At 32.5% G+C, this 12,098-nt stretch overlaps 1 long non-coding RNA gene across 1 annotated transcript; it reads right to left on the bottom strand.

The window, feature by feature from the left end:
* Positions 1-3,151: 3,151 nt before the first annotated feature.
* Positions 3,152-3,647, bottom strand: LOC141399900 (uncharacterized). The gene is made up of 2 exons (XR_012412019.1): positions 3,532-3,647; positions 3,152-3,469 (listed from the first exon to the last, which is right to left on the bottom strand). It is a non-coding gene; the product is annotated as an uncharacterized lncRNA (long non-coding RNA).
* Between the last annotated feature and the right edge of the window lie 8,451 nt (positions 3,648-12,098).

A 12,098-nucleotide genomic window follows, 5' to 3' on the forward strand; every position in this document is an offset into this window, starting at 1 on the left:
TTTAGTAATATATTGTGAAAAATCAGTTTATGCTCGCCATATCGGGGCACTCCTTAGGGTAACTCCTCCACTAAAGTTCAACATATTTTTTTAAGTGCAGTCTATCCGAGGATCCTTTAGAATTTTTTACAGGAGGTACTCCTTGTTTAGGGCGATACAGCATTACCCGGCTCGGCAAACCCGACTGATACTTTTTTACTTGTTGAGATTTTGAGGAACAACAATCGGTATCCGATCAGTTTCTTTCTTTTGTCTTCCCAAAGTCGAAGAAGAAATAGGAAAATTCCAAGAAATATTATGCATCCATTGAAAATACTTATTTATTCCATAGCGTCCTATTTTACCCAAAATACAATTATTTTGCTTTTCTATGCTAGATGCAGTCGTTTTAAATCAACTTTTCAGCCTTTATTCAAAAAAATAATCAGCAGGAAATTCCTTGTTGTTGAATTAATGTTATCGAAAATTTTAAAATAAAAAAAAACACACACAAGAAATGTTTTTCTAGATGTTGTTCATAAGCCAAAGTATTCGACGTTTTATGCCACAAACATTCAATAAATATTACATTGTTCTGAAGTCAGTAAAACACTATAGTCGGTCCAAATTACCTTAGACCTTTCAAAACGACTTTAAACTTGACAACTGTGCCGAAAATTAATCATATATTTTGGACACTAAGTATACAGATGTAGTTAATTATACTCTGTAATACTTCCTCCAATACTTTTCATATTTCTCGACAAATTTAAAACAGTATAAAATTTTAGGAAGAAATGAAAAATGTGTGTAGCATAAGCCAATATCATATGCAGAACAAAATCATTTCGGGTGCTACGTCGGTGTCTGAGGATATAGTTCCCATCAAAAACTAACCCCATGTAGTCTTTTGCCAGAACAAAATATTCGATATCTTGTATTTTTTTGGCATTTTATATTGAGTTTCTTATTTACCACACTCAATTCGAACATACTCGGTGAGAGCATTCCGATGTCTATAGCTCTGTTCCAGAACAAAAAAGTTTTTACAATTTTTACCACTTTTACACATTTTTCGTTCCCGTACACAAAATTTATATGAAAATCGTTTACGACTTTTACCACTTTATAAAGTACGGGAACAGGCCATATGTCTTTATTAGTCTATGCACCTGTGTAAATTGTGTTGCAGAAACGCTTTGTGCTTGTTGTTACACTTGTGGTGCAGAGGTGAAGGCCGGGGTACCAGAGGTGGAAGCGAGTCGATGTTCGGTCGGCGGCGCGCCGCCGCTTCTCTTTTTTTAAGGTTTTAGCCCGCCGCCGATTACATCGGCTCAAATCGGCTAAAAATCGCCGACGTCAACTCGATTGCAGATGGCGCGCGCCGATATTTTTTTTATCGTTGTAGTAGATTTTGCCCTTAGATTTTAGTTGATTATCTGATTTAGCCGAAACTTCGCATATCGTAAATTTGTTCACAAACGTACATCAAGTTCCAAGAATTTACAAGGTACCTAATTCACAAAAGTTCAACATTTTTGTTCAAGTCCAGTCTAGGGTCTAGGGGCTGTACGAGGATCGTTTAATATTTTTAGCAAGATTACTTCTTGTGGTCTACAGCGATGTAATAAATCTGTACGATAACCCAAAAGTTTGTACAAATTTGTAAAAACTTGTAAAGTAAAAGAGAGCGAATTTGAAGAAAACTGTGAAAGAATTTTGGAGATTTTTGTTACTGAGAACTTACAAGTTCTTGCAAGCAAAATTTTCCTTGTAAGAATTTTCAAGATTGATCTGCTGATTTAAATTCGAATGTTTTGTGGCGGACTATGTAATTGGTTATTAAAATAATTACAAATATAAAAAAGAGAAGAGATAACTAAATAAATTATAAAAAACGACTTATTTTGTAAAATATGTAACTTTTTTGTAGTTTGTGATGACTGTTTGTTTTTTAAGGTATCAAATCGCAACAAAAAGCGGCGCATCCATGGAGTAGGAGGAACACTATGTGAACGGCCAGCCGTTAATTTATGATATGGAAAGATAATTATTTTTGTAGCAATGCATAATCAAATAATTTTCGTAAACAGCCTTCGATTATTAAATTAAATCTTATCCGCAAAACTTCTTGTTTGTCAAATCAGCTGACTTCTTGCAAGTGATTGCAAATTGTTGTTCGATAACATTCTGCAAATTTGTAGCTTCGGGAGAGTATAATTAGTGGAGAGAAGTTACTGAGAACTTGTTGAGTGCATGCAAGTACTTTTTACTTGCAAAGTTATCGTACAGCCCTAATGTTCTTAGTTCCTAAGTCCATGTCTACTGGCATAATGGTCCAAAAGTTCTAAAAAATCCACCGTGAACAAGAAAAGTGACTGACGGACAGAGCTATGGAAAGGAGTGATTGCGACATTGGTCCAACCTTTGCGCATCGGGAGCAATTTGAATGTAGTGGCCGTATTTACATATTTTTGACTGAAAGTTTACAAAAATTTAATTTGATCGGGGATTTAAGACTTTCTCTTATGGACAGATGGAAACTAATTTCTGAGTCCGGCCACTACATTCATAGTATGCAGCGCATCGTATTATTTCTTTCGCACTTAAATCAAGTGCGAATTTGCACTATATCGATCCAAATATTTATTACTACTTCTACTCAAAATTTTCAAAGCTGTGCGGTTTAGCCACATGTCTAGGATACAACGGGTCCTTGTCGTTTGTATTTCGACAGTATACATGTAATAATGGCCCATAATGTGTTAACATTTTCAGTACTAACATTAAATTTGTAAATTGATGTATGTTTTTTGAGACGAATTCAATTTACAAACAATTCTTTCGACGTTTCAAATTCGATCAGATGGGCCGATGCATCTACCTTGGTAATTGTGCTATGAACAAAAATCAGCTTACTGCCATTCAAATCCTTCAAAATGTATATCTAAATGCAATGAGATTAATACTGGATTTATTAAATCCAGCCGAGGATTTATGGCTAGTCTGAATGAGCTATAATTGTAAAAACTCTATAGCCACCGTAAATGATGTCGATTTAGGCCTAACTTACATACATATGTCAAATACGAAGATGGTCTATATCGGTCCACCTCATCCTGTATCTCCCATACAAAAGTTCAAACATTTAGGCATAAGAACAGGTTGCGCGTTCTCGGATAAAATTTAAGCTTTATTTCGTATAGTTCGCACAGTACTAATTTAATTACACCAGTAATGTTTTGCGAAAACAACCCATACATATGTCAGTTCGGCACTTACTGCTGGAGGACGGTGACAAACTCGAACCATTTCATAATTCAGGACAGGAATTTAGGGACTACCATTATATTGGATACCAACGTATCCGCAATTCTTCCAAAATCTAAAATGATCACATTACTCCTGAAAGAAGATCTGTCATTGCTTCGAATGGAATATTGTGTTTTTTGAGTACCGGCATACAGCTCAATAGAACATCGAAATCTATCTGAAAAATTGAAAGTTTTACTACTTTAAACAATTTTTTCTTTATAAATTTATAATAGTTACAAACTGATTACATGTTTTAGTAGAACAACAAAAACATCAAGACTATTTCTTCCCCACGATCTCTCAAAAAAACTTTTCTTTACGGCAATTTGTATACATACTTCTAAATATGGCAAAATAAGCCGCCAGTCGGTAAACTAATCGGCGCGCCGTCGCCGATTGTCTGTCAAATGTACTGAGCGAGCGAGTCGAAAACTGGGTCGGCTTCGTTGTTACAGTGTAAGCAGCAAAGACATAAATACAACAAGATGAGACATTTTTTTTGCTATCATTCTTCAGTGAATGGCTTTTGAATTCAAAGACATAAATACAACAAGATAAGACATTTCTTTTGCTATCATTCTTCAGTGAATGGCTTTTGAATTTAACATAATGTTAGCTGTGTTCCAGAACTAAAAAGTTTTTACAATTTTTACGACTTTTACACATTTTACTCCAAAAACCGTTCCCGTACACAAAAAAGTTGTAAAATGTTCACTTCTCTTTAAACAAAAATGGCGCTGAATGACGCTCTCTTTAAAAACTTTTTACACGACAAATTTGGGCGAGTAAAAAAATAGTAACATGGTTGCCGGCGTCTGATTGGCTGATATGCCGACTTTGACATTTGTTCCAGTTTTTTTTGACGTATTTTCCATTTTTCCGTTCCCGAACTATTTCAAAAAACTTGTGTGTGACAACAAATTGTTTGCAGTTCTCTCTTTTACGAGTTTTACTATTAAAAAGTACGGGAACGAAGCTGTTATGTTACGATATGGTGATATAACATTTTTTTCTTTTATACATTTTTACGTATTTAACCGAATTTACCGATCCAATTGACATGGAATTATTCTTGAATAGATCCTTGAATTCATAAATTTCGTTTCTGATACCATTACATGAAATGTTCCTCCTTGGTTGCGATTTTGAATTAACTGCAACCTGTTAAGGGTAATGTTTCTATACAAAGTTTCGTAAAAATTTTTTTGTTGCATGCACTTTGTCTAGTCTTATTTGTATTTATGTCTTTGCTTGTTTGTTGTGCCAACTTGCAACTTTTTGTATTTTCTAGCAACGTGTTGCAAAAAACAGAGTTGTTTACGAGGATTTATGCCAGATTTAAAACAAATCCACGCAATACGAGGATTTATTTTTGTATGGGAAATCTGGTAGATTTTGGCTCGATTTACCAAATAAAACCTGATAATGTTCTAAATCCGGCTAATGAAGTCATATCTTAATGGGCTATTATCGTAGTAAAAAGTAGTAGTGTTGGGCAATCTCGTTCTTTGAGCGGATCGATCTTTTTCATTCCGTTCATCAAAAAGATCCGGATCTTTCACTTCGTTCTTTGGCTCCTTTTCGTTCAATAAAACATTTCAGTCTATAATTTTTTTGTGAATATCGTTAGTTATCTGCATCAATATTCAATAGTTGTTTTATCAGTCTTAAAAATAAGCCGAAAATGTTTCTTTCCATTCAATATAGAAAAACTAATTTTTATTTGAATATAATTTCAATATTGGTCTGTTCCAGTACTGCAAGAATCTACTAATTTTTACTATTTTTTTCGATAACATAATGGAAAAATTTTTATCGTAGTAAAAAATAGTACATTCTTGCAGGTTCTGGACAAAGTATTTATTTTTAATTTACACCTATAAATTAAAAAAAAAAAACACTACATTTGACACACAAGATATTTATTTTTTAATTCACCAACGCGTAATGATGTTAACAAGAAAAAAAAAAACCAAATCATGGTTTAATAAGAAAGGTTAGCTAAAGCTTCCTGTCAATTTAATTTTTTCTTTCGACTGTTGCTAAAACTTCAACACAATATACAAATGGTCTGTTCCAGTACTGCAAGAATCTAATAACTTTTAAAATTTTTTTCGATAAAATAAAGGGAAACATGTTATCGTAGCAAAAAGTAGTAGCTTCTTGCAGGTTCTGGAACAGAGCAAAAATCTTTGTATGTGTGTGTGCTGTTTGAATAACACTGTACACCATTTTTTCAGGATTTTTTGAAAGTACAGACCTAAACGACAAGAAACCCTAGTTGGGTTTTGTTGTGTCAGATCCAGCTCGGATTTTATAGCCGCATCTAAACATGGTTAAATATTGAGTTTTTAAAGATTTTCGGTGCTATATCTCTGAAACCAATGCGAATCTTCTTCTGATATCTGAAGCAAATTTGTAGATAAGGACAAGAATAAAATACTTGGAGAAATAATGAACTCGAAAAACTACATTTATTTCCCAAAATTTCAAAATATATGCAAAAATTCCAAATTTTTATACATTTCGCATCGTATCTCCAAAACCGTTAATTTTTCTATATATTTTCTTTTGGAAAAATATTCCTTGGAATGTAATACACAACTCTTCAGAACATGTCATTGTTGTAAAATGCCTCTATGCCGTTGTTTTCAGTACATTTTTCAACGACGATTTAATAAAAATGTCAATAATGCAGTGAAATCCGAAATGCGAGAATAAACTGTTGGTGTGAACTGTGTTTGAAATACCTGTTGTAAAAGATATGATGCAAAATACCGCTGAAGCAACATGAAGTAAGCATTATAGCGTTTCAGAATGTTCTAAAGAATTGTTGAGAACTTTTTTTGGAAGATTTTTGCAAAAGGTTGTTTGGTTCAACTCCCAGTAGTTTAGCCGAAACTGACCAGAATTTCAGCAATTATGTAAAATTTTCTATATTTTATAGATTTTGATGCCCTAGATGGAGTTTTTCTTATGTGGTTTCTTCAAAAGATAAGTTCTACTAGGGCTTAAGGGCTATAATATTGCTAAAGACAGCAAGGCAAAATTCCTATTCGTTTCTGATAAATGCAAAAAAGTGGAGATTTAGCCCGGTTTAGATGAGGCCATAAAATCCGAACTGGATCTGACAGAACAAAACCAAAGATGTCAATATTATAAGATAGGAAAAGTCAATTGTGAAAAATTAACTGTAGGTGGAGTTAACCTCTGTTGCTACGACATCATAGCAACATTCTGTTAAACGAAAACTGTTATTCATTGGAATATTGACAAGAAAAACATTAAAACTCAAGTTTGACGGCATTCGCTTTTGATTTTTTCATTGAATGAACAATAAAAAAAGAAAAGAAATAAATTTCAGCCACAAAACACGACGTTAATGTTTTCTGCCGCGAGAAATAAGAATCAAAAACGATTGGCATTGCTGTTATCAATTCCAGTGAGTTTTGTAGCCATCTGTAACCAAAATGAGGAACTATTAGCATATGTTTTTGGAAAATGCATTTGTTCGGGTCTTTATTGCTATATGTCTTTGACAAAACCCTACTAGGGTTTTTGTAGTCTAAATATGTACTTTCAAAAAAAAAAATGCATATTAGAAGTTGTTTGCATTTTCAGTGTTGCATAGTGTAATATGCCAAACAATTTTAAAAGCAATCGAATTCAATGGTTTTTAAAATAGTTTTTAGAACATTTGTATGGAAGAAATATGTCAGCTTTTCGTTGAAACAAACATTTTATCATATCCACAACTAGATTATGTGGAGAAACCTTGGCCCTTCATTCATTTTACGTGTTTTTTATAAAATTCTCAACATTGGTATTGTAAACAAACCCACTTGTTGCTTTTGTGTTTACTAATTTTGATGTTTTAGGAATTCAGGAAAACACAAGGGTTCTTTAGATCGAAAATTAACACACGTTCAACTTAAAAACGAGAAAAAACAAGCGCATAAAGAACGAGTACAGTAAAAAGAACGAGATAAGCAAAAAAGAACGAGCGGAGCCAACTGAACGAGATGATTCAGCTCAAAATTTAAACGTACGATGTAAAAGAACGTCACAACTCAGCAACCATATGCATTTGTTTTTCTTTCTTGCTTGTGTGTGTGCAAAGCTAATGGTGGTGGTTTTGTTTTGTAAGCAGCAATGTCTTGGTCATTAGCGATCTAAATGAACGATATAAACGAATGAGCTGGATACGGATCCGATCGTTCTTTTCACGGAGTCGTTCCTTTAAGCCGGTTCGTTCATGAACGACACAACTCTAAAAAGTAGTAGCCTCTTGCAGGTTCTGGACTCCCGTACGTTTTTAATGATAATGTTAGAAATAAGAGCGAATTGTCAAAAATACAAATTTCTTAATAAATACGAGAAAGGCAAAATTACGGAAATTGCAAAAACTCCAGTAGAAATGCCAAAATTAACGTATCAGCTATCATATTTAGATGCCAATGAACATGCTTGCTGCTAGTTTCTACTAGGCCAAAATTGTATGGCAGAAAAAAAGAAGAAGAGGGTGTTATTCGGCCCTATTTTTGTTTAAAGTGAAGTTCAAGCATTTTAGGTTTCGGAGTTTCTATCAAAATTTTTTAGGATGTCTCAACGATAGAATCAGTTTTTATTGTTTCATTTGTTAGTACTATGCACAATTAATACGATATATAGATAATTTTATGACAATTTTCTAAATAAAGTTGTAAAATTCTATATTGTCGTATATTTTTGATGACTAATTCAATTTACAACAACTTGCTTGAAAATTCATGTTCAATCAGCTGGGCATGTACATATACCTTGATCATTGTGATATGTTTGAAATCAACAAAAATAAGTGTAAACACCGCGGTGTATTTCAGGATTTCGTGAAATCCAGTGGATTTTGGAACTAGGTTGGCATTTTCTTTTTTATTCTTTTATCAGAAGCAAGCAAGGCAAGCAGACGAGGCAGCTTATGTACCCAGGCCTTAACATTTGATATTGCATGATCACTTGGTCGATGGTCAGACTAGCACGATTTCAACATGGCGACGTCAAGTTTATAGGCGAGGGGAATGAAGTAGTGAAACCCATGTACATGGTTTTCTGTGTTTGTGTTGTTGCCTCTTCTTGTTATTAGTTGCAAGATTTCCATTTTCTTTAATTTTTATTTTCTCAAGCAAACATTAACAACAAAACAAGCATAAAAAGATTTAATAATAACATTTAATTAATGAAATAGTGAAAATTTAACTATTAATGTTTATTATTTTAGCTTTGTTCCCGTACTTTTTATTAGTAAAACGCGTAATGTCATGTTCACACGAGCGTTTCAATTACGTTGTTCGCCTGTCGAACGACGTACACGAATTAACCCGTTTCCACGACACCATTCGTAATTAACAGAAACATAAACAAAATTTCCTTCAATTTTGTTTCCTTGTTTTCACGAAAATTTGAACAGAAAACACATAAAATATACATTAAATGAATAGGAAAAGCAAAAGACTTTACTTCAAATGTATTTTCTATAATAACTACACACAATTTCATTCATTTTTTCCATAAATTCTGAATAATTTTCTATTTTCAATATATTTTTATATCTTTTTATTTTCAAAATTAAAGAGAGAGAGACATGTCAAAACAATATTTGTGTATACAGACTATCAGTTATTTGTTTCCTTTTTGTTTCTGATTTTTTACGCGATTTTGAACTAATGGACAAGAAATGTGTGTGGAATTAAGAAGGAAACAGAACCATCTTCCATCTGCATCTATATTAAATGTTTAGTTCATTAATCTTCATTCATCCTTTTCCTTTTTTCTAAAAATTTTTGTGTTTTCAACAAATTTTTCAATTTTGAATTTAGACATGCCATAATTAATTTTTTCGATAAATTCTCTCATTTGTTAGGGATGGGACATACTTATTCGTCGTTCAGAAAGTATTTCTACTTGAACAACGTACAAAAATCGTTGTTCGTTCTTAGAATTTTGTATGGGGAATCAAGTAATTTATTCGTATTTGAAGGTCGAACATCGAATAGAGAACGAACGACGTACCGTGGAAACGGGCTATAAAAGAGAAGAAGAGAGAAAATTTGTTGTCAAACAAAAGTTTTTTCATAAAGTTCGGGAACTCAAAAATGGAAAAAACGTCAAAAAAGCTGGAACAAATGTCAAAGTCGGCGTACCAGCCAATCAGACGCCGGCATCCATGTTACTATTTTTTACACGCTCAAATTTGTCGAGTAAAAAGTTTTTAAAGAGAGCGTCATTCAGCGCCATTTTTGTTTAAAGAGAAGTGAACATTTTACAACTTTTTTGTGTACGGGTACGGGTTTTCGGGTAAAATGTGTAGAAGTCGTTTTTTTCGTTGGATCCCGTGTTGATCGATGCAAGAAATTTCGAAAAAATACGATCGCTATGCTTCGAAAGACTTCTATTAAATAGATCCAGTTGACGAATCATGGAACTATGTGTTTGAGCCCGAAAACTATTAGCAATCGCCAGAAGATGCTGTAAAAGCGATAACAAACCATGTTTTGGAGGTGTCCCAATTTGCGTAAAAAAGTGCTTCGACAATTGGTTTGAGCGCATGATAAAGTGTACATATAAATCATGCTGGATACAACTTAATAAAACAATAAAACTATTTTTGATGGTAAAAATTCACGTTTTCATTGTTAGGCCAGAAACTTTTATAGTTCCCCTCGTATGTATAGTTTCCCTCGTATTTGGTTAATTAAAACAAGCATGTGTATTTTGTTATTTTTTATGTAAATTTATTTTTTTATCATTTTTATTATTTTCTTTATTATTATTTTCATTTTGTTTATTTTTTCATAATTTATTTAATGAAACTAATTTATTTAAATAAATAATAATAATTACACCTAATTAATTTTCTTATTTATTTATTTGTTTCATTGAATAATTTTTCAATGATCCTTTCATTCATTTGTTTATCATACATATTTTAGAGGGGCTTTTATCGTTTTTTAGAATTGTTGATGTTGGTATATTTTTTTGTATTTAAAGAACATAATTTGAATTCGTTTCATTTTGAATGCTATACAAAGCCATAATAATTGTTTTTATTTTTATTTAGTTACTATTTCATTAAGTCTTCATCTACTTTCGTTTTCTTTTTTGTTAATTACAATTACTCTTTGGGGAGCTGTATTTGTTTTTTAGTTTTATTTTCGTGAAGAAATTTGTTTTTGTAATAATAACCATAACAATTTAACTAATAATTGTAATAGTATTATTTTGTTTAGTGTTAGTGTTTGCATGTGATTGTTAATGTATTATTTTTCTATGTCTATTTAACTACTTCAAATAAAAATAATAATTTCGATCTTCATAGGTTTAAGAAAAAAAGGTGTAATATCAATGAAGGCGTAATTAACTGATTTGTCTGCGATATCTGCTAGAAAAGTTCATGAAGTTATGTTTTAAGATGAATCTCTATAGTCGAAGGTCACACTAGAGTGGTTTCATTGAAAATTTTAGGGGTTCTTAGATCGAGCTCCCCACTTAGCTGCATTGGTTTTAGCTGCCCAGTTTCATATTTATTGCGTAGAACAAATTCGGTATTTTATATCAAATTTATTTAAGATAACTGCCTTTTTGGCTTACGGGCACAAAAATTTCTGCAATTTTTCAATATACGGGTAAGCAAAAACTACTGTATTACTCTAGTATGGAACTCGACCTAGGAACCCTTGAATTTTTACCAATGAAATCACTCTAGAGTGGACTGGTACTTTTGCCATAATAGTGGCTACCAAGTAGAGTTAGGTAGTACCGGAACTACTTAGTTCCTCCACAAAAAAGAGAATTCTTAAGTATCAACTACGAAGATCAGAACTATGAGAACGTGTGAAAACAGAAAAGAAAGGTTAATTGAAAATGTATTGAAATATATCAGTCTTGGAAGTATTTAGAATGAAGAAAATGCGAACATTTTATCGGTGTCGGAATTATTTGGAACTAGATTTGTCCAACTCTAACTACATAGTTGCTGTATTATTTTTTGATTCGTCCACTAATAATTACCACAACTGTCATATGCGAAGTTAATTATTACGCCTTCAGCTGATTTACAGCCTTGGATGATAGTTTGTGTAGATGATGTGTTGTCTTGAGTTAGAATTTTAAGGGGAAATTTTATTTTCCAAATAGTTTAGAAGTTTTTAAATTCAACACTTCAAAATACTACTTAAAAAACAAACGTTATAGCATGTTTATGTTAGAGCTTTTACCTAAATTACAGTACATTTAGACTAGTCTGGATTTAGCAAATCCAGTCTATTTAAGATGTCATTAGGCCTGTTCGATAACTTCGCAAGTAAAAAGTATTTGCAAGTTCTTGCAACTACTCCTAATTTCTCTTTTACTGAACCAGTTTGTTATCAAACAGCATTTTGTAAAAAATGTACATTTGTACAAACTTGTGTAATATTTGTACAAACTTGTGGGTTATCGAACATACCTATTATAGCTTCGTTCCCGCACTTTTTAATAGTAAAACTCGTAAAAGAGAGAACTGTAAAAATGTGTTCTCACACAAATGTTTTTTGAAATAGTTCGGGAACGGAAAATTGGAAAATACGTCAAAAAAACGGGAACAAATGTCAAAGTCGTCGTACCTGCTAATCATACGCCGGCAACCATGTTACTATTTTTTACACGATCAAATTTGTCTAGTAAAAAGTTTTTAAAGAGAGCGTAATTTAGCGCCATTTTTGTATAAAGAGAAGTGAACATTTTACAACTTTTTTGTGAACGGGAACGGTTTTTCGGGAAAAATGTGT

This window comes from Musca autumnalis, unplaced genomic scaffold, assembly GCF_047663935.1.
Source record: "Musca autumnalis isolate F117 unplaced genomic scaffold, ASM4766393v1 scaffold_3, whole genome shotgun sequence".
NCBI classification, from domain to species: Eukaryota; Metazoa; Arthropoda; class Insecta; order Diptera; family Muscidae; genus Musca; species Musca autumnalis.